This window comes from Hemitrygon akajei, chromosome 19, assembly GCF_048418815.1.
Source record: "Hemitrygon akajei chromosome 19, sHemAka1.3, whole genome shotgun sequence".
NCBI classification, from domain to species: Eukaryota; Metazoa; Chordata; class Chondrichthyes; order Myliobatiformes; family Dasyatidae; genus Hemitrygon; species Hemitrygon akajei.
This window is the reverse complement of record NC_133142.1, coordinates 11870270-11893748: the sequence shown is the minus strand read 5'-3', so window position 1 is coordinate 11893748 and position 23479 is coordinate 11870270. Positions and strand designations below refer to the sequence as shown.

At 38.4% G+C, this 23479-nt stretch overlaps 1 protein-coding gene across 14 annotated transcripts in view; it reads right to left on the bottom strand.

The window, feature by feature from the left end:
* atp2b2 (ATPase plasma membrane Ca2+ transporting 2) overlaps window positions 1-23479 on the bottom strand; it is an 889877-nt gene that overhangs the window by 682937 nt on the left and 183461 nt on the right. Inside the window, exon 3 of one of the 14 annotated variants that reach the window (XM_073072072.1) lies at window positions 10318-10387. The exons of the other annotated variants lie outside the window; for them this stretch is intronic. The gene's annotated coding sequence lies outside the window, so the exon portion shown is untranslated. The remainder of the gene's footprint in view (window positions 1-10317; window positions 10388-23479) is intronic. 14 annotated transcript variants of the gene reach the window in all.

The following is a 23479-nucleotide window of genomic DNA, read 5'->3' as shown; positions in this document are numbered from 1 at the left end:
TTATTTTCAAACCCAAGGAGTGCAGATCAATTGCCAAGTCTAATTTTTAGCCAGCAAAAGACCTGCCATTGATTTAGTAGTATGATGTCATTTCCTGTATGAAATCTTCAATCTTGTAGACAAACCCGACATGCCACCTGTCTGCCCTTCCAACAACGTTTAGTCACTTCATACATTCAGGAACTGATTCACATCTGCTTCTGCTGATTCACAATAATATAATGAACAGGAATACAACAATAGCCTTCAAAACGATTTTAAAGAAACAATATTTAATCCTCAGCCAAACGTTCTCAAACAGAAACCATAGGTCCCTTCCATTCAGTCAATGTCACCTGAAAGCTCAAATAGAGCAGCAAATTACTAATCTCACATATTAGTCGACAATTATAAGCCTCTGGCATTACATTTGAGAAATCTTTAAAAATTGGACAAAGCCAATGTCAATTGGATGAACTTTCCTCTTAAACAGAGGACTACTAACATCAACCCAAATGTGGCTGCCTTCAATTAGCCTTGATTTGAGTTGGGGTGACAAAAACAATAAACAAGTTGCAGGTTTTAGTGACTCTACAGCAGATGTTTCCAACTTTTTTTTATGCCATGCAGCCTTATCAACTTTTTTTATGCCATGGACCCCAGGTTGGGAACCTCTGTTCTAAAGTCTTCAGTTTTGCTGCTAGCTAAATGTCGTTTATGGAAAGCAAATATAGAACAGTACAACACAGTACAGGCGTATACCTACTCCAACATCAATCTAACCCTTCCAATGTACACAGTCCTCCAATTTTCTTTCATCCATGTGGTCTACTACGAGTCTCTTTAATGCCACTAATGTTTCTGCCTCTACTGCCACCCCAGTAGTGTATTCTATGCACTTACCACTCTCTTGTGCAAAAAAACCTATCTCTGACATCCCCATCTTTTCCTACAATCACATTAAAGTTATACCTTCTAGTATTAAAAAGGAAAAAAGTGCTGGGTGTGTATTCTATCAAACCCACTTATCATCTTACACACCTCTATCAACTCACCTCTGATCCCCCTTCATTCCAAACAGAAAAACCCTATCTCACTCAACCTTTCCTCAAGACATGCTTTCTAATCCAGGCAGCATCCTGGTAAATCTCTTCTACATCCTCTCTGAAGCTTCTACATTCTTCTTATAATGTGGCAGCCAGAACTATATAAAATATTCCAAGTGTCGTCTGATCAGAATGCTTTAGGACTGCAACTTCACCTCTCCACTAACGGCACTGACTGGCAGAAAAATCATATCACAAATCATACCAGATGCTACAGTCCATTCTTAAAAAGTACTTGCATCCAAGAAAATAAAATCCTCTACCCTGTGGGAATCCGCGAAATTGGTCACAGATTTCTTTTCAGACAAGGCAAATGGATTTGTGGTCATTAGAGGATAAAGCAGGTCACCCTTGAGCAAGGTGTAGCACCTGCTTAGCTCCCCAATCAGGCTCATGTGAAGCCATGGATGGTCATATGAACAGATGGGGCATATCACAAGTCCTGACTATGCAACCACAGATGCCAGGCAGGACAATCTCTAAAGAGTATTGACAATGGCTGCGGTCACCCATCTTGTAAAGACACTGCCCAGAAGAATGCAACGGCAAACCACTTCTGAAGAAAAATTTGCCAAGAACAATCATTGTCATAGGCGATGATCACCTACATAACGAACAAGTGAACACACCAGCGTTAAAGTTGTAAGAGAATAACTTCATGAGCAACACGGCTAATTTTTGATAGTGATTTATTGGTATGAAGCTGGCATTGTTTTTATATCTTTAGACCTTTTTTGATATTGTGTGGAGTGAATTTAATCTTCTAAAGCAATCTGGTGTCAACTTCATATGACATGGCACATAATGAAGGAATATTCACCCAATTTGAAAATCAGATTCAAAACCTGACATCTTCTGCACAGGCTTATTCCCACAACACTGCACTGAAATGCTTACGCATTATGTGCTCAGGTAGCTGGAGTGAGACTTCAACTTCATTCAGTGACAAGAAGGCCACATTGGAATTAATACAGTACATTAAAAGGAATTTATTAATATATTGTCTGCATTGAAGGTAAAAGAAATTTTGTCATAATTTTCATGAAGATAGGAGTTAAATGTCACATAATTGTTGGGTTAAGATAACTGCTAATACTGAAATTAAAGAAAGTAGAAAGATAAAAATTCATTAATGAGAATTCTTTTCTAATTAATATTATAAAGATGGGTAGCAGTGACATTAAAAAAATTTGAAACAAGATTTGAATACATCATCTTATGATTTTAACTAAGTACTAACCATGATAATTTATACAGGGAATATATAATTACTTAACAGGTCAAGACAGTGATTAATAATTGGTTAATTTAATGGTGTACTCAAGAACTGTATATAATAAAATTATTGAAATTACCACATTCTAAATGCCTCAAGTACAGAGTTCAGGCAAAATTTGTCATGCAAATCATTTGAAAACCATATTTTCTATTTATAAACTCAAGTGGACTCTCAAGTGTGGAATTATTTTTCATAATTCCTCACTTTTGACATGATTGCCAGGGTATCAAGCTACATTTCTGCATTTGCTATGTGCAGAGAACAGGTTTTTATAAATTTCATGGTAAATCTGAACATTTAATTCTGCTTTATTTTCAGCAGAAATGAGTCACCAAGCTGAAAATTCTGAGTGGCTCTATGACTCACCCCTAAATTGAGTTAGTTCAGAATTTAAGACAGCTCTAACATTGAATGCTGATCAATTTTTAACAAACTTTCTGTCCATTCTTTTAGTCCTTTAAAGCACTGGTGAAGGGATATTCTATTGTCAGGGACCTTGCCCGAATGACCATTCTTCTTAGTAATGCCTCAGTCATTGTCTTTTTTCCAACCATCAGGCTGACACAGTTCGGTTTGATTTAATTTACACAAAAGGCAGCTGCCCATCTAATATCAACTTTGCTGGGACCAGGTATGTTATTCACACTGTATCACCAGGAATCAGTCAGAGATAAGGAATTTAACCTTGCATCTTCTGAGTTTAGATGGGTTAGAGCAAAGTGACATAGTGCAGGAGTTCTTGGCTTTTCTTTGCTCTTGGTAAATTACAGTTCTGAAGTTCCAGAGCACTGAAAGAGGACAACAGTCCATTGAATGCACCCTGAGCATCAACCACTAACACTACAGGACCATAAGACCGTAAGATATAGAAGCAGAATTAAGCCATTTGGCCCATTGCATGCCTCAATAACCCAGAGAGCTATGTAGGCTGAAGTCAAGGGCTTGCACTTTGGTTCTTGGGTTGGGTCAGGTAGAAAACAGATAAAGAGTGGTCCACTGGTCCTCCAGGATTGGGAGGGATTCAGCTCAGGGCGAACAACCCCGACCAGTCTAAAAACAATTGTTAATGAAACAGTAATGAAGAATCCTCTTACACAGACAGAGATTCAGGACCTTCATTGGTCCCCTAAATAACGTAATGGTGGTAAGTAAGTAAGTACGCTTGTATCTGAATAAATATTTAATGTGCATTTAGCTCAGAACCTATCGTTCTGAAGCACTAAAAAAGTCTGATCAGTTCAAGAATCCTTGTTTAAAACAGAGGCCTTCATTGTATTGTTTATTAGAGTTTTCTATTCTAAGAAATATAAATGATTTAACAGCTTTCAACCAATAAAGAAACAACCAAATTAATTCATTATGCTTCTTTCTGTGCCTGCCTTGCTCTAGGGATGCAATGCATTAAACAACTCTGAAGTTATAAATCAGATCATAAAAAATATAACTATATGAAAATTATTTGCCTTACTCACTTGCCTCCACAACCTTTAAAGTGCCTTGAACAACTATTACTCTATAAAAAATGCCTTGATCTCAGGTTTGCAATTTTTGATTATATCAAGTCTACTCCTGAGAACTATATTTTGTTAATGTTAATACAACTGATGCATACACATTAACTTATCAGCCAAGGATGCAATTACTGACAGAGATGCCTTTGTGAAGTTAGTGATGAGCCATCTCGTGAACCATTGCGGTCAGCATGATGAAAGCTCTCCTGTGATACAGGGTGACCAGGATTCTCATTCAGTGCTGAAAGCATGTCTATCTATTTCCAAGTCAATGCATTGTGCGATTGAAGAGGGATGTACAGGTATCTGTGCTCCGTTAATGTGATTCATTCAGTTTCAGTTCAAACTGAAGTATTATACGTAAATCAGAAATCAGAGTGGTCTAAAGATAATGGACACTAAGAACATACATAAGAACATAAGAGATAGGAGCAAGAGTAGGCCAATCGGCTCCTCAAGCCTGCTCCGCCATTCAACAAGATCATGGCTGATCCAATCTTAACTCTAGTTTTCACCGAATCCCACAAGGCAACAGTGCCAACCAACAGGGCACCATGCCGCCCATTTTATTTTATTATTCATCCCGCCCAAACCCATGTGATCACCCGGGGGAAAAAAACCGAGTTGCCAATTGAGGAGAAAAAATCTGGAAAAAGCTGAATTGAATCTTTTGATTTTGTGTTTTCATCCATTCTTTCTTATTGCATTTTGCACCATTTGTTTTTTGAATGTGAGGGTGGGGTGGGGTTGATGTTTTTCTTTGAAAGGGTTCCATGGTTTTCTTTGTTTCGTGGTTTTCTTGGGGCAGACAAATTCCAAGGTTGTATACAGCACACTCACTTTGATAATCCAGGTATATGCACTTTGAATCCTTTGAATGTTGGGTATGTAAAAGCAAGAAGTCAATAAATGCAGAGGTCATAAAGCTATAAGTGTTGTAAAGATATACTACTAGTAATCTTTGTTCACAGATGGTTAGAAATCACAAACCTATAACCATTTAAGAATATGTTGTTTTGTTGAGAAAACTATCAACAAGTTCTTTGTTCACAGGAGGAGCATAATTTGTACATATTGGTGTTCTTAAATACTAGGATAATTTCTAAGTAGGATTGCCAAGCATTATGATTAGTTTGAAGTGTCCAAGAGAAAAAGAATCATAGCATCCACAAATGTATTTTGAATTTACTTTGAACAATTTTTCTGCATTTGTTCTTCAATTAGTAAAGATGTGTAAAAGAAGATTTATAATGAAATGCAGTATCAAAGTTTAAAGTACATTTATTCTCAAACAATGCATAGCTTGTATAACCTTGAGATTTGTTTGCTTACGGGTAGCTACAAAGCAAGAAACACAAAAGAACCCAATTAAAGAAAATAGATAAAAAAATAAAGACCAACACCTGATACACAAGATAAAGGGTGGGGAAAACAGAATTCATGCAAACAACAACAATCTGAACCAAAAACTGAGACCTCAGATCAGAACACCAGAGCAGCCCAAGTCAGCCAAAGCCTTGTTTGTCAGTTTATCATATTAGCAGGCATGAAGCACAGCAGACAGGCAGTCTTCATAGCCTCAGCGCCATGGAAAGAGAGGAGTGACCACTGCAGAGAACAAGCAAAATTGGCACTCATCCCAGATCCCAAAACCCTGTCTTTTCAGTCTACCTGGGCTGGCGTTTAAATTTTCCAAACGACAGAACAGTGAAAGGCTCTGGCTCCCTGGGCAAAGGGGTGACCATCTCCTAGTCAATTAATGAAGAACCTGTTCAATTTCTGAACTCCTTAAAAAGATAGGACACAGTAAGAATACAACCAAGGTCCAAGCATAGATTCAGTTATAGTATGTGGGTAAGGTAGCTTGGAGCAGGTGATCATGTGATGACTCTCTTGAACATATCCAATCCAAATTCTCAGTCCTACCAACATGGTAAAAGCAATATTTTGCCCTAATGCCCAATAAGAACAGGAGTTAATGAGCAATAGGGACAGCTGCCCAGCACCTAGTTTAAATGGTCCACCTAAAGGAGCACCAACAAATAGATTGTTTCCTTTCAATGTGTAGAATGGTTAAAGAAGCCATAGATTAATGGCCAATTCTGTAATCCATAACTAAATTCTGCTCTATCCAATGTATCCTTTGACTTATCACAGCAATAAGGAAGAAATGGTTATATACTATATTAAGAATTGCAAAGAAAATATTGAAAGATCGTCAGGAAAGAGTTAAGTGTGATTTCTCCGAGGTATATGTTAAAATAAAGTGGAAGTCTGTAAGACAAAATGGTGTTAGCTTGGAGTGGGATTGTTCTGAGAAAATACAGGAGAACTAGTCCACAGCAAAGTTTTGAGGAAGTCAAGGAAGTCCAAGTCAAAAGAGTTACTGTTATTTCTCGCCAACAATCAGTGACAAAATTCACTGCTTTTAAACACAAGCACACACAACTGACACTATTTAAAGTGTTCGCTCTACGCACAGCTTAATGTCTAAATGGCCACACGAGTGCACATGACTGATGCTAGTTCAAAACTGTTGGGCAACAGTCTCCTGTCCCAATTAAGTGAAGTGAATCTCAGCTACTTTCTTGATTAGTTTCTGTTCTTTGAGAGTTGTCCCAAATAAGCTTCTGCCCCAATCAACCAAGTCCACTGCATTTATTTACCATAGCTGACACCTATTCAGGTCTGTAAATGGCAACTCATAGTACAAAAGCCAACCAGGGTCAGACACTGAAGGGATTGCAGAGTTAATCATTTATTATGGGGACACTCAAGAGATACAATCACATAATGGGTCACATTTCTCGGGACAAGCTGTGAAAGGCTGGGCTGAAAAAGGACACTCGGTAAGTGTCCTTTTACCCTATTACCCCATATACCCTATTACCCCAAGCAACAGGGCTGATCGAAAGAGAGAATGGACTTTTAAAACAGTTGATTTGGTTATTAACACCAACTCACACCCTACAGGAGTAGCTAACTGTACTATCCTAAGCCTTGTACAATCTGAACAACAGACCATTAACCCAAGGATCACCAATGATCAAGGGTACCCCAGGACTGAAGGAAGAAACAGGCACCAAAAAAAGGGCTCCCACAGTTGGAGGAAAAGGATGGATGCACATTCCCAATTCTTCTGCTTGCAAGGAGGTAGGATTGTAACAAACGGAGATGGCATCAATACAAGGGAAAGACCATCTGGTGTATTTAAGCAGAGAGAAATTGACCAAATGAGAATGATTTAACTCTTTGTAAGACTGATAACAACAGATACTCCATGTTCTCCCTGGAATTAATCTTGACAACATTATCAACTTTCCCCTGAGTAAAGGTCACCGTCTGAATGGGAGGAAATAACACACAAAGATCCACTATAGAAGGCATCCTCTGATACAACACACAAATCTATGAGACTTAACCGTGATTAATTGTGATTGGGTTTGCATTATTCAAGATAAAGCATGGGATTGAGGAATAAATAGTGGACATGAACTAATTATAATATTTGTTGTGGTTATAGTGCAGTTTGTTTTAGCTTATTGCTTATATGGAATTTGAATTATAATCCCACTGCTCAAATAATTATATTATAATAATTCCAGATAACTTGTATTTAGTATAATTTTTGTATATGTACCAATGAGGAATCAAGGGGTGGAGTGTAAGGAAAGGGTTAAATGTGATTCTTCCTTAATATGTGCTAAAATAAAATGGAAGTTTGTAAGACAAAATGCCATTAGCTTGGAGTGGGACTGTTCTAAGAAAGTACTAGAGAAACCGCAATGTTTTGACAAAGTCGAGGAAGTGCAAGTCTAGCCATAATAGCGGAACATGTTGTAAAATGGGTGTAAAATGGATTCATCTGGGCTGAGAGAGAGGTTGAGAGTTTTATATTAGACTAGGTAGCAGCCTGTGCTAGTGCTGAGAAGATAGCGAGAAGATAGGGCCAAGTATGTCGAATCAGAGTTAGAGAGAGAGAGAAGAAGAGAAAAAGAAAGAAAGAGAGTGATAGAGAAAGAATTAGAGAGCTAGAGAGAGTTAGAGAGAGGAAGAGTGTGTGTGTGTGTGTCAGAGTGAGAGAGAGAAAGAGAAAAAAGGCTGTGTGAAGACGTTAGATCTGTGGCTCCCCTCTGACATTGCAGAGATTGACTTATTTAGTGGACGATAAGTATTACTTTGATTTCTATACTGCTACTACTGTAGACAGTTTTTTTTCTGTATTGCATCTGAGATAGTTTTAATTGTGCTTTCTTGTGGTTTAACACGTAAAGTGTCTCCTTTGAAAACGGACAGGAAAAGTATTCTTGTAGTCTAACATATGTGTAGTGTCTCCTTTCAAAATACACAGAACAAATTTTCAAATAATTTTTGTCACAAGTGTGGAAGTTGGTTCAAGGATATCATAGAAGAGTACAGCACTGTACAGGCACTTCAGCCCACAATGTTGTGCTGACCTTGTACTCTAAGATCAATCTAACCCTGCCCTCCCACATAGTGCCCCCATTTTTCTTTTGACATTGTATCTATCTTAAATGTCCCGAATATATTTGTCTCTACCACCATGGGGTGTTCCAAACACCCATTACTCTTTGCGTGGAAAAACTACCTCTGACTTTCCTCTAATCACCTGAATATCATGTTCCTTTGTATTAGTTCTTACCACCCTGGGGGAAAAGTCTCTGACCATCCACTTGATCTATGCCTCTCATCATATTGCACACCTACATCAAGTCACTTCTCCTGCTCCTTCACTCCAAAGAGAAAAGCCTAGCTCGCTCAACCTATCTTCATAAGACATGCTCTGTAACTTGGGAAGCATCCTGGTAAATCTCCTCTACACCATCTTTGAAGCTTCCACATTCTGCCTACAATGAGAGGACCATAACTGAACACAATAGTCCAAATGTGGTACAACAGAGTTTTATACAGCTGCAATATTACCTTGTAGCCCTTGAATGCAGTCTAATAAAGGCCAACACACCAAATTCCTTCTTAACCTCCCTATCAATTTGTACAGAAACTCTGAAGGATCAAAGGGCCCTGTCAACATATTTCATAGTTAAAAGATGTGTAAACTATATATTGTCTCAATCTTTCACAGTATTCCTATTTTTATAATATTCAAACCTAGCACTGCATTAAAATGTGAATTTTATATATATATATATATAGATAAACTACTGTGTTAGCTTCCAGGTCAATAAGCATTTTCTTGCGTAACTGTAATGTTACTTCAGGATAAAGTTTAGCTGACTAACATGCTTTTAGTCACAGAGTCAGAGTAAAGTACAGCACGGACACAAGCCCATCTCGTCCAAGCTGAGCCATGTCAACCGCCTACTCCCAGCGACCTGCACCAGAATCATAGCCCCCTATACCCCTAACATCCATGTACTTATCCAAACTTCTTTTAAATGCTAAAATCGAGCTTGCATGCACTACTTGCACTGGCATCTCATTCCACACTCTCATGTCCCTCTAAGTGAAGAAGTTTTCCGGCACGTTCCCCTTAAACTTTTCATTTTTCACCCTTAACCTCCAGCCAACCTCAGTGGAAAAAGACTGCTTGCATTTACTCTATCTATACCCGTCATAATTTTGTATACCTCTATCAAATCTCCCCTCAGTCTTGTACATTCCAAGGAATAACGTCTGACCCTATTCAATCGTTCCACATAACGCAGGTCCTTCAGACCTGGCAACAAACTTGTAAATTTCCCCTCTTCTCTTTCAGCTTTATTTACATCTTCCCTGTAGACAGGTGACCAAAACTGCACACTATACTCCAAATTAGCCCTCATCAATGTCTTCAACATAACATCCCATCTCCTGATTTATAAAAGCCAATATGCCAAAAACTTTTGCTGTGACCCTATCTACCTGTGATATTAGTGGTTAAAGTGAATTAACTAATTTTGCCTGCTGCTTCATGCCCATTAAATGTAAAAACCGCAGAACAATTAGCATACACCAAATTATATTAAAACAGAAAATAAATCAGTACACTTCTTGAATGAGTTAAATCAGAATCTGACCTTTAGATGGCTTAGGATAAATTTGGATTTTAAGATCAAAGCAGTAGCAAAAGAAAAACTAATAACAATCTTAGAAGTAACCCAGTTCTGTTGTAACACGGCTATTTATGTGCCCAAGCTAAATCTGCACTTGCTTTGTTTTACATGTAATGGTATTTGTTGATACTTATACCAAATGTACAAGAAATACAGCTGTGGCTGTCTGAAGTCATCATGGAAAAAGGCTCCTAGGCACATTTCCAGAACAGTTTTTTCCAAACTTCATGGGTAGATATTACCCAAGCCGATTAAATTACTGAAGCAGCACTTGACCTTATTTGGGCAGGAACTGAGACCTATTAGTCTACAAAGATATATGTAATTAATCAAGACCAAGATATTAAAACATGAGTGGAAAATGTTACCAGTGAAGTGCAGAACTTGAGATTACAATCTTGAGGTGGAATGGGAACAAAACCTTTGTTGGCAAAATCCCTAAAATAAGAAGAAATAATAAATGAAATTGTTGTTTATATGCAACAACAAAAGTAATTTTGACAAAATCAGGGCAGCAATTCTTCAACTTAACAGATAACTATAAGTGGCAATTAAGTAAGATTCAAAATTATTGATAACACACCTTTGAAATCTTTATTGGTACAAATTTCAATTTCAACAAATTTAACACTTCAGTCTGAGTCGAACATGAAGGGAAACTTGCGAAGATACAGCCTTAGATTTTGCTCTGGGAATGCAGCAGGATATTCCGTATTTGCTCGCACCAATAAATAAGGGTGGGCAACACGTTTATTTAAACATCAATTGGTGTCCATGTACAGAAGAATGTTTGCAATTATACTGCCCCCACTTAGATGGTAACCAATGACATTTATTAATCTATAGCCAAAACTCCCATCATCCACCATGTTCAAAGTTCAAAGTAAATTTATTATAGAAGTTCATTTATGTCACCATATTCATCCATAATAGAATAAATGGAAGACTGCACCAACTTGGGCATTCAACCAGTGTGCAAAAGACAACAAACTCTGGCAGTACACAAAGAAATAATAAATAAATAAACAAACAAATAAGTAATAAATATCGAGAACATGAGATGATGAGTCCTTGAAAGTGAGTCCATAGGTTGTTGGAACAATTCAGTGCTGGGGTGAGTGAAATTGAGTGAAGTTTTTCCCTTTGGTTCAAGAGCCTGATGGTTGAGGGGTAATAACTGTCCCTGAACCTGATGGTGTGAGTCCTGAGGCTTCTGTATCTTCTTCCTGATAGCAGCAGGGAGAAGACAGCATGGCCTGGGTGGTGGCGGTCCCTGACGACAGATGTTGCTTTCCTTGGACAACATGTGCTTAATGCCGTGGAGAGCTTTATCCGTGATGGACTGGGCTACGCCCTCTACTTTTTGTAGGATTTGCCGTTTAAGGGCATTTGTGTTTCCATACCAGGCCGTGATGCAACCAGTCAATACACTCTCTACTACACATCTGTAGAAGTTTGTCAACATTTTAGATGTCCTATCGAATCTTTGAAAGCTCCTGAGGAAGTGGAGGTGCTGTCGTGCTTTCTTCGTAATTGCACTTATGTCCTGGACTCAGGACATGTCCTCTGAAATGATAACAACTAGATGACAGCTGTAATTGAACATATTGTTACCTTTTCAGTTTGACCCTAATCTGAAATAATAAGACCGAGGAATTTCAATTTGTTATTTTAAATTTACTGTTGTAAAAAATTAAGAACTAATGAGTATTCCTGGCTTTTCAAAAACTGAATACTAACATTCATTTAATGCTGCATGCTTTCCACTCAAGCCTGTAATCAAAGTTGGAGCTTCTGGAGTAGGCCCAAACTCTGAACTGGACATTACAATTGCATTGTTCAAAAGGTTTGTTATTCCCTACATAGTATGACACACAACATGCATGAATCTGGATCAGCACAAGGTGGTAAGCAGCTTAAAGTACTCGAACAACAAATTTGTTTGCCAACCTGTGCCATCAACCTCAAAACAAAATCAAGTGAAAATAGATTTGGCAACTGAGAAGGATACTTTCAAACTACTTTAAGCTACTGCAGTCTGGGTAGAGACAGATTTTTATCAATCCAACTCTAACTTATATTCAAGAGGTTCAGTTGAAGGAAGATATGCTGCCTAGCTCAAACACCCCAAATACTTTCCTCCATTGCAGTAGTTCCAAACCTGGTGTCTATGGACCAGTTGGTTAATGGTAGCGGTCCTTGACATTAAAAAGTTTGGGAACCCCTGCTCCATAGTTTCTCTGATGATTTGTCTTGCAAATTACTGTAGCATAAAAGGCAAGAAATTTGGCCCCACAGAAATTCCTGAACAAGGATTGTGTACATATGAGTAATCTCAAATAGCATTGTCAGAGTAATGCCTACACCAAGGTGCAAAGAGGACAGAGTAATCGTTTTAACTCTTTATAAGTTAGAACACTTAATCTTAATTACATTACATTTTCCATAAAAGAAAACATATAGATCGGTTTGAAATATTCTACTTCTGTATCTTATAACGGTACGGTAGGGTAATGGTTAGCACAATGCTTTACAGTTCCAGTGACCGTGGTTCAATTCCCGCCACTGCCTGTAAAGTGTTTGTACTTTCTCCCTGTAACTGCATAAATTTCCTCCGGATGCTCTGGTTTCCTCCCACGGTCCAAAGACGTACCGATTGGTAGGTTAATTGGTCATTGTAGATTGTCCTGTGACTGGGCTAGAATTAAACCGGGGATTGCTGGGCAGTGCATCTTGAAGGGCTGGAAGGGGCTATCCTGCCCTGTATCTCAGTAAATAAATTTTTTAAAAAAACAAAATGATACTAAGCAGATATCACACACAAAATGCTGGAGTAACTCAGCCGGCCAGGCAGCATCTATGGGAAAAAGTACATTCGACATTTTGGGCCAAAACCATTCAGCAGGGGTATTGTTTCTAAGCAGACACCTATTTTTTCATTGCAGATGTTCATTATATCTGCAAATTCTGATTAAGTTGAATTGAATAGACTTTATTTCTTACATCCTTCACATACTTGAGTAAAAATCTTAATGTTATGTCTCCATCCAAATGTGCAATGTGCAATCATAGTAATTTGTAATAAGTTATAATAAGTGGAATAGTCAATGTAACATAGAAGTATACTCAATCAGCATGCATTAATCAGTCTGCTGGCCTGGTGGAAAAAGCCTGTTGGTCCTGGCTATTATGCTGCAGTACCGTTTCCCGGATGGTAGCAGCTGGAACAGTTTGTGGTTGGGGTGACTCAGGTCCCCAATAAGCCTTTGGGTCCTTTTTCCACACCTGTCTTTGTACATGTCCTGAATCAAGGGAAGTTCACAACTACAGATGCGCTGGGCTGTCTGCACCACTCTCTGCAGAATCCTGTGATTAAGAGACATACAGTTCGCATATCAGGCAGTGATGCAGCCAGTCAGGATGTTCTCAATTGTGCCCCTGTAGAAAGTTCTTGGGATTTGGGGGCCCATACCAAACTTCTACAACCGTCTGGAGTGAAGGAGGTGCTGTTTTGCCTTTTTCACCACACAGCTGGTGTGTACAGATCATGCGAAGTCCTCGATGATGTGGATAACAAAGAACTTAAAGCTGTTCACCCTCTCAACCCTAGATCCATTGATGTCAACAGGGGTTAGCATGTCTCCGTTCATCCTGTAATCCACAACCAGCTCCTTTGTTTTTGCTTCAGTCAATGACAAGATGACCAGGAATTGTATCAAACCATTCACAATGGACAAATACTCAACACCTTTATCTGAAACTACATCTTTTTTAAGCAAAACATTAATCAATTTAAAAGAAATCAACTGATGTCTCTTCTGAAGCACAATGAGTCAATGCCATGACTTAATCTCAGGCTCCTATCTTCTTCACGTTGAGCATCAATATCAGTGCAATTTGCAAACATCAAAATCAATACAAACATAGCAGTATGGGGTATATTCATTCTAAAAGATAATGAAAACCAACATGGGATTTCAAAATAGCAATGCATGCTCACAGCATTCACTGCTTTTATTATTGCCTGCACTGTAGAACCCTGCTATGAGCTGCTAAAAAAAATTACAGCTGGACTTTTTAAATATGGTCTTTCTCTAGTCACTGACTTTGACTACACTCAGTCTGTTGACACCAGTGTACTTTCAATTTTTGAGAAAGTTCATAGGTTTACCACTTCATTGAGCACCTCTGCTCCTTCCGCCAATACTGGAACTTCCCAGTGGCCAAACGTTTTAATTCCAATTCCCATTGCAACACGTCGGTCCATAGCCCCCTCTTGTGTCAAAATGAGGGCACCCTCAGGTGGAAGAGCAACTCCTTATCTTTTGCCTGGGTATCCTCGAACTTGATGGCACGAATATCGATTTCTCCATTCAGTGAAAAAAATTCCCTCTCCCTTCCCTCTTCTATTTCCCACTCTAGCCTTTTACCTCTTCTCATCTGCGTATCACCTTCCCCTGGTGCCCGTCCTCCTTCCCTTTCTCCTATGGTCCACACTCCCCTCGTATCTGGTTCCTTCTTCTTCAGCTCTCAACCTTTCCCACACACCTGGCTCCACCTATCATCTTCCAGCTAGGCTCCTTCCCCTCCAGCACTTCACCTTCTTATTCTGGAATATTCCCCTTTCCTTTCCTGTCCTAAAGAAGGGTCTCAGTCCAAAACATTGACTTGTCATTCATTTCCATAGATGCTGCCTGACCTGTTGAGTTCCTCCTTTTGCAAAGGTTTATCCTTAGTTCCAGACTGAAGTTTGAAAAAACTTTTGAAACAATTTTGTTCACAAGTTAGGCTCTAAACACATACTAGATCAGTACTGTACTGTAACATGCCATGCAAGTGAAAATGACATCTTTTAATTTAATTACACAATATGCCTTCAGCACTAGTATACGCTTGAATAAAAACCAATTTGGATGAACTCATTTGATCATCAGGAACTTGAAACATGTAATAAAACTGAGCTTACATGATTTGCACTTTTACAGCAGAATGATGAAAGATGAAATGGATGAAAGAGGCATTTCCCACTGCAAGGTTCATGACAATGGTTGCCAAACTGCTCGTCGTAAATTGGCCATTCTTGGACATCAAAACAAAAACATAAAGAGTCAAAAGTTTCAAAGAACATTGATTGTCAGAGAATACAATTCTGAGATTTGTTGCCCCCTTTCCAGGCAGCCATGAAACAAAGAAGCGCCATGGAACCCCATTCAAGAAAGCATCTAACACCCAGGGCACGATAAAAGATCAAACTGCACAAATGGCAAAAAGCATCGGAAAACACATAGAATATGAAACTACAGCATTCACTTATTCAAGATCCATGGGGCAGGATACACTGTCACTTAGTCCACAAAATAAACAGATCCAAGAAGAAATCTATTTATTTGTTTTCAGCAAAAAAAAACAATTTAAACAAAAAAGCGAAGAAGGTAATAACATGAAACAGAAACTAATAACAGAATAATAAGAAAAGAATTAGAGTATAAGGAAGTTATACAATCAAGCTACTACTTTTGAAATGTTTCAAACAATAACAAGCTATGTTCATATTACTCTCTTAATATTAAAAAAAATCAAGGAATTTAACAAAACCATCAAATAAGCACAATATAAAAGCTCAGCTATGCAAGACAATATTATCCATGGTAGGATGGCAAATTTTAAGAAGTGGGGATAATCTGGGCAGCTGAATGATGAAGGATATTTCAGACACAGAGTGGTGATTTCAGCATTTACTTGCCATCTCCAAGTGTTTTTAAGATTGCAGTGAACTGCCTGAACCAGTACGGTTTGATTGCATTCCTACAATGGTAATTTGTTTATTCAGATACAGTGCAGAGTAGGCACTTCAAACAACATCACTCAGCAACTCCCAATTTAATTGGAGCCTGATCATGGGACAATTTATAATGACCAACTGACCAGTTCATCTTTGGACTGTGGGTGGAAACCAGAGCACCCGGAGGAAATCCACGTCATCATCAGGAGAACATACCAACTCCTTACACACGGCAACAGGAATTGAACCTGGGTCACTGGTACTAACCAGTTAAGCGTTGTACTAGCCAGTAATCTACCATGACACCCTATTGTGTAAGGAGTTCTGAAGTATAGGCAGGGCAATAAGGAATTAGTGCATGACTTGCAGTGCAACTTCTGCAGAGGATGGTCCCTCTTTTCATCGACTTCCTTTGTCCTTACTTGTAATGTAAATAGAAGATGGTCAGGAGTTTAGAATTGGAAATACTGTATCCACGAGAATGTAGAGCTGGACATGATGGACAGGCCTCAAATCATAGAGGGATTTGAAAGCAAAGATGAATTTAACTGCAATTTACGATAAAGGCTTAAAAATTCAACATCACAGTGAGAATGTTTCCCAACATTAAACATTTTACAACTTCCCTTAAATAACAGGACATAAAAATAATTAAAACTTTTGCAGATGAAAGCATTAAAAGATTTTAAATGTGTATTCATTATCTAAATGTTCATGGTATTTGCTTTCCATGAACTATTAATTAGAATAATATTTTCCTTATGACAAGGCTTTTCACTATAAATGGGTTCAACTTCAATAGATTTATAGTCATCATCTTACAAAATTACAGAAAGAAAGACCATCATGAAACATAATGTGTATTTTCATGACAATCTTACTGTGTTATGTGAGGGTGTATAAACAAGCTTTGTATCACAGCTACACCAAACCAAAATGGCTCAACAGCAAAAAATTTCTTTAAATGAGGTTCATTGGTTTTTAGTATAATAGATCCTAATGCAAATATTAGGTAAGCAAAACAAAATATATTTACTAAAATATGAAGAGAATATTGCTGTGCTTATGTAGACATACATTTTTCCTACTTATATAAAGGAGAATGTATTAGTTACCTTAATTATAATTCTAACATTTTGGGAAATCAAGGAACTCGCTGACCTCTGAGAAGATCCCTCTCATCTCCCAGAAACGCAACTTTGTGCTTTGTATAATAATATTCCTTCCTCAGTTTTAACAATGTTTTGTTTCCTATGAAAGTATGCTGGGTATGCAATTAAATTAGAAGACTTCATCCCACGGTACTTTTAGCATAATTGCTGTTTTCATGCATCATAGGGTTTAATACAGATGGATTTTTAGTGGTTGTGGTTTTTGAAGATGTGTCAGCCTTTTTAACGTTTATTAGTTTTCCAGATTAATCTAGATTTTACAACAAATTTAGAACTCAGACAAGGCATACCAACACAGCAATTTTCTGTATAGATTAACACGCTTCTTTCACTTAATCTCTGATAACATACTTGCCCCACCCTCAACCAACTGATATTTTAAAGAGGAATACTTGAAAGAATTTTGATCTTAAGAACTACTTTCTCACAAGGTTATTACCTCCATGTCCAAATAAAACAAGAATAGCTTTAAATACAAGTTTTCATCAAATCTAACGAAAAGAATTTATCAACCTATGAACATGCTTCTTATCTCGTGAACTCTTAAACTCTACTGCTGCATTCATCCTACACAACACAATAATTTTAGTGTTCAGCAAGTTCAAATTGGGTTGAAGAAACCTCCTTTAACACGATTATGTTCTCTCTGTCTCCATTTTAAATAGGCATGCACACACTCATCTTCCTCTTAATCTAGCTTTGGACAAATACCTTCTGATTAGGTTGATGCATAATATATTCAACTAAACTGATTATCATAAATAAAAAAATGATTCTGAGAATTATCTCAAACAATGAGTCTTTTTGATAACTTAACAATTTGGGGTGCTGATCATTTTTTATCACCCTTATTAAAATATTAGCTGAGCTCCAGAAGACTAACCTCCAAGAGGACCACAACCTTGTCATATCGGGTTTGGAAGCTTCCATGCCTCAATGACCGAGACAGCCATGCTGGCTGGAGTCAGGAGACTCTTTGCTTTGACTCTTGGTAGGTCACCCATGCCAAACACATCAAAGAGTAGAGGCCAGACTAAGAGCGGCCCACCTGTCCTCCAGGCTAGGGGTTCAACTCTGGGCTAACAACCCTGACTAGTAAAACCAAATTGATATGGAAACAGCAATGAAGAATCCTTCTACATGAAGGACATCTAAGTGTGATGGACCTCCTGAGTCTCTATCCTGAAACTGCATGACTGACAGTAGTGAAACGAAGCTGACATGCTGAAGGAACCCCTGAACACTGCCAAAGATTGAGGGTCTTCACTGCTACCCTAAATCCAGTGGTGTAACAAGCATCAGAGTGGAGAGCAGAAGACTAAGAGTGTGACGCTGAATGGGATCGCAAAACAACAGAACGGTGCAAATGGTGTCCCTCAAGGATCCGCGTTAAGGCCAAAACTGCAACTACAACTGATTAGGATTGAAAACCATGTGACCAAGTTCACCGACAGCATGAAGATTGGCAACATTGTACACTGTCCAGAGGGAAGCATTAAATTAGAAAGAATTAGGAATGGATTGAGGAGATGGGCAAAGCCATATTTATTTAATTGCAATGCAAGACTTGAGGTCAGCTATTTTAGAAAAAAGGTAGACAGCTTTTTAAATAGCAAGAAGCATCGGAAGTTCAATGTGACTTGAAGATCCACAAACAGGGATTATCAAAATGGTTAATGGTGTACTTTTCTTAGTATCTGAATCACCATTTTGATGGTTGGAGAGCCCATGACCAAGTGGAAAATCTAAAATTAGTCATCCCTTGCATGAGGAAATGTTGGAGATGGACTGGGCACGTGATGAGAAGAGAGGCCAACTCCATCATCAAGACGTCATTTCACTAGACCCCTGAAGGGCAGAGGAAACTCATAAGACCAAAGACAACTTGTTGCTGTACCATAGAGGTAGAAATGAGGACCCTGAACTATACCTGGAGCACATTAGAGAAGATGGCCATGTATGGACAGTTTTGGCAGATGGAGCGGAGGTGCTCGATGAAGTGGTAAACCTTTGGCCAAAGACAGACAGAGATGGAGGACACCATTGCTGTCCTAAACACCAGAGCGTAACAGGCAGTAAGTCAGTTAGTAGTTGGAAAGTTAGGAACTTTATAGACAAAGGTAGTTAGAAACTTTGAATTCTCATCTGAAATTAGCAATTAATATTTGGCAAATTATTAACTTTAAATCTGAGAAAGAAATTTTTTAATTGCTCAACTATCAAGGGATGTAGAGAAAGTGCTTAATGTATCAGCCAAGTCCAAATTATTGTGATCTTTCAACATTTGGATTTCTTCAATACTGAAACCAGTTGATTTGGATACATAAATTGTCAAAGGAGGAATTCCAATTATTTCAGTACATGTTGAGGACCCTCTTATCCGAAATGTTTGCAGCCAGTATTTCAGATTTTTGGGGGATTTTGCAATATCTGCATCGATATTACCCAAGTCTAAACCTGAAATCCATTTATGTTACATATACAGCTTACATGTATACCCTGAAGGTAGTTTTATATAATATTTTAATAATTTGATTTATGAAACAATAAACACTGTACATTGAATCATCAGAAAAATATGCTATCACTACCTTTGCTGCACAGGTGGAGAGTCAGTGGCTGTTTGGCATAGCCACCTTGTGTAACTGGTAAGCAGTCTTTGCCTTTCATTTGTTCATCACACATATGCAGCTATATAGGACCCTGGTCAGACCCCACTTGGAGTACTGTGCTCAGTTTTGGTTGCCTCACTACAGGAATGATGTGGAAAGGGTGCAGAGGAGATTTACAAGGATGTTGCCTGGATTGGGAAGCATGCCTTATGAGAATAGGTTGAGTGAACTCGGCCTTTTCTCCTTGGAGCGATGGAGGATGAGAGGTGACCTGATAGAGGTGTATAAGATGATGAGAGGCATTGATCCCGTGGATAATCAGAGGCTTTTTCCCAGGGCTGAACTGGCTAGCACGAGATGGTACGGTTTTAAGGTGCTTAGAAGTAGGTACAGAGGAGATGTCAGGAGTAAGTTTTTTTACTCAGAGAGTGGTGAGTGCATGGAATGGGTTGCTGGTAACAGTGGTGAAGGCGTATCGTGCTGTAGGTTTTCTATGTTTCTTTGTGTACTGATAGAGCCATTCAGTGTGTTAGATTCTCATCAGCGCTGCTCTTGGCAAACACAATGAATTTCTCTGCTCCGTCTTGGTCAGCAGATGCTTAATTTAATAATTTTTAAAAGCCTGTATCCGGTTACACATCAACATTTTCCAATCTGTCACCAGTGGATTATCAGTGTCCATGTTACACTGCATCTGACCATTACTTACCCACCCACCCAATTTCTATCAGTTGACTTCTTTGTATTCCTCACAAGTCACTTCTTGACCCGAGCAAACATATTAATATTATATTCAATGCCCTTCGTGAAATGATTAATATATCTTTTTTCCTTTATTCGGAGATACAGCATGGTAACAGCCCTTCTGGCCTATGAGCCCGCAGCATCCAATTACACTCATGTGACCAATTACTAACCTGTACGTCTTTGGAATACGGGAGGAAACTAGAGGACCCAAGGGAAAGCCATGCAGCCACAGGGAGAACATTCAAACTCCTTACAGACAGAAATGAAAATTGAATCCGGGTCGCTGGCACTGCAGTAGAGTATGCTAATCGTGATGCTACTGTGCCACCCCAATATTGTAAATCATTGGGCCTCAAGTATCACCTCCTGTGGAACCCACCAGTTATCATCTAGTCGTCATCATCATCATGTGCCGTGTTGTTTAACGTGGGAGATCTTGACCATGACTGTTCTTGGCAAATTTTTCTACAGAAGTGGTGCTATCACCTAGTACCTCAAAGAGAAGATCCATTTATTCCTACTCTCTGCTTCCTGTCAGAATTCAAACTTTGTACTATTTCAATGGTTCACCTTAATGATTATGTCAATTGAGTATTATTGATCAATTCATGCATTTATACATGTAATGAATTATTGAAGTGAACAAGAATGCTTAATCAACCAATATATACAAGATTGTTCAAATACTGCTTAAATATTAAATACACAACAGAAAGAGATTCTATATATGATGGTTACTTCAAACAACACACAAAATGCTGCAGGAATTCAAGTCAGGCAGCATCTGTGGAAGGGAATAAATAGTTGATGTGTCAGTCCCAAGACCCTTCATCAGTAAAAGTATTGATAGTTTTGTGTGCCAAACATTGAATCATCTATCCTTTCTTATGAAATGGACACATGTAATTGTTATACACTATAAATACATACAAATTTTATTCGAACAAGTCAAAATAGGAATATTGTTTTTCATTTCTCAGATATTTAATAACCATTTCTGTTGTTGCTGTAACTTAGTATGCTGGTTAAAACTAAAGGTAAAATATATAATTGTACCAGGGTGTCAATATTATCACCCTACTAAATTAAAAGCCTCCGCTTATGGTAAACTGACACAAACAAACCATGCTTATTTATTAGGTACCACTTATCCTGATCAGTTAAACATGCATTAGCCAGGCAACATGCAATGGTTCCAAGAAATGAAAGCACTCAGAATTTTGACATCAAATTTATTTAAAAATCAAATAATTGTGAGGAACTTCGTTTTCAGTCTCATTGAAATATAATTGTTAGAACAGCAAATACTGAACCACCAGACATAAACATTTGAAGAAATCCAGTTTTTACAAAAATGTGGAGATTTCAGAATCCGAATTATTGCCAGTAGTATGTGAAACATACCAGAATTGATTGTGGTTCGGTGCCAAACATAAAACACAGGACAATAGCATAATAGACAACACAACAGCAACCAACAATTTACAAGACAATAGCTCAAACAGTCATGAGCAATCAACAATTAGCAGAATGGTCACATGCATAAATGTCAATAATCAAACTTAAATAAATGTCAACAAATGAACAGACTCCATAATTATCAACAGAACAAGGAGAGCAGGAAAGACCATTGAACAGATGCTGTGCAGGAACAGTTAGGATATTACACCTTAAATCAAATCAAAATTAACTATCATTCAAACCCTACATGGATACAGTTGAATGAGACAGCGTTCCTCTGGGGCCAACGCGCATAACATATATTCAAAATAGCAAGAGAAAGAAAAAAACACACACTGTTGCGCAAAAAACACATGTGTAGTCCAAGATTCTAAGTGACATGCAAATTACCCCCAGCAATCCAGCCTGCTATTCCACCAGTTGAACACCGGAGGGCAGCACCAATGGGAGAGGCCAGCCTCCAACTGGGCATGGACACCACGCCACAGTGCCGCCCGGTGTCTCCGCACCTGGACTGCAGCAGCAAGCAAGCCTGCAGCTTGAGGCCTGGTCCTTGCTACAACCTAGGCCATGCTGCTGCCTCGTCGCCCATCTCACAGTCAAACAAGGGAAACAGGCCTGCGGCATTTTACAACACCTGACTGAATTTTGTTGAGAAGCTGGATCGCTACAGGAAAGAAGCTTCAGAGGTGATGTGTAGGCCTGGTGGTGTTAGACTTATAACACCTCCCTGATCATCCAATCTCATAAATCCAAAAATGATTCAGCATCAAGCGTTATCAAATTTCATATTTCAAAGAATCAAATTCTTACTAACAAGTGATTTAATTACATCAGGGTTCTTGTCTGAACTAAAATACTCAAAATTAAAAAGCTAATCTAATTTAAAGATTTACTAAGGTCAAAGTTTGCAGGAAGTTTGTCAAACCTGATCAGCCATTCAAATAATAATTCTTTCCTTCTTTTCAAATCTTTTCATTATTATTATTATTATCCAAAATAACAAGCGCACATCGAAGTACTAACACTTTCAATGTCTCAAAGGGAAAAAAAACAATATTTTAAAGATTGAAAAATATGGAGACATAAAGAAGAAAAAACCTTACTAAAGCAAAGAAAGGTGAGAAAAAAGAACCCATTCTTCCACATTCTTACAAAAATGTAAGTATCATTGAGTATCATCAACACAAAATTGGCTCTCCATGTTTTTGTAAAAGCCCATTGACTTCAAGTGTGTACCTATGATAGTTTAGCATGCAGCATGTTTGAAACTGAATAATTTTTGATGATAGAAATCATTTCAGGAAAAAATGTTTGGTTGAACTTAGTTTTATAAAACTGTGGTTCTTAAAATCATTGACCTTAGGAAATCTTTAAATCAGATTTCAAAAGTCAAATATGAATTTAGACACATTCCAAAGCACCACACACAAAATGCTGTAGGAACTCAGCAGGCCAGGCAGCATCTATGAAAAGGAGCAAACAGTCAACGTTTTGGGCTGAGACCCCTTATCAGGACTGGAAAGAAAGAGGAGAAGCCAGACTAAGAAGGTGGAGGGAGGGGAGGAAGTAGTTCAAGGTGACAGGTGATAGATAAAACCAAGGGGGGTGGTGAAGTAAAGAGCTGGGAAGTTGACAGGTGAAAGAGCTAAAGGTCTGGAGGAGTAGGAATCTGATAGGAGAGGATAAAAGACCATAGAAAGGGAAGGGGAAGAAACACCAGAGGGAGGTAATGGGGGCAGGTAAGGAGAAAAGG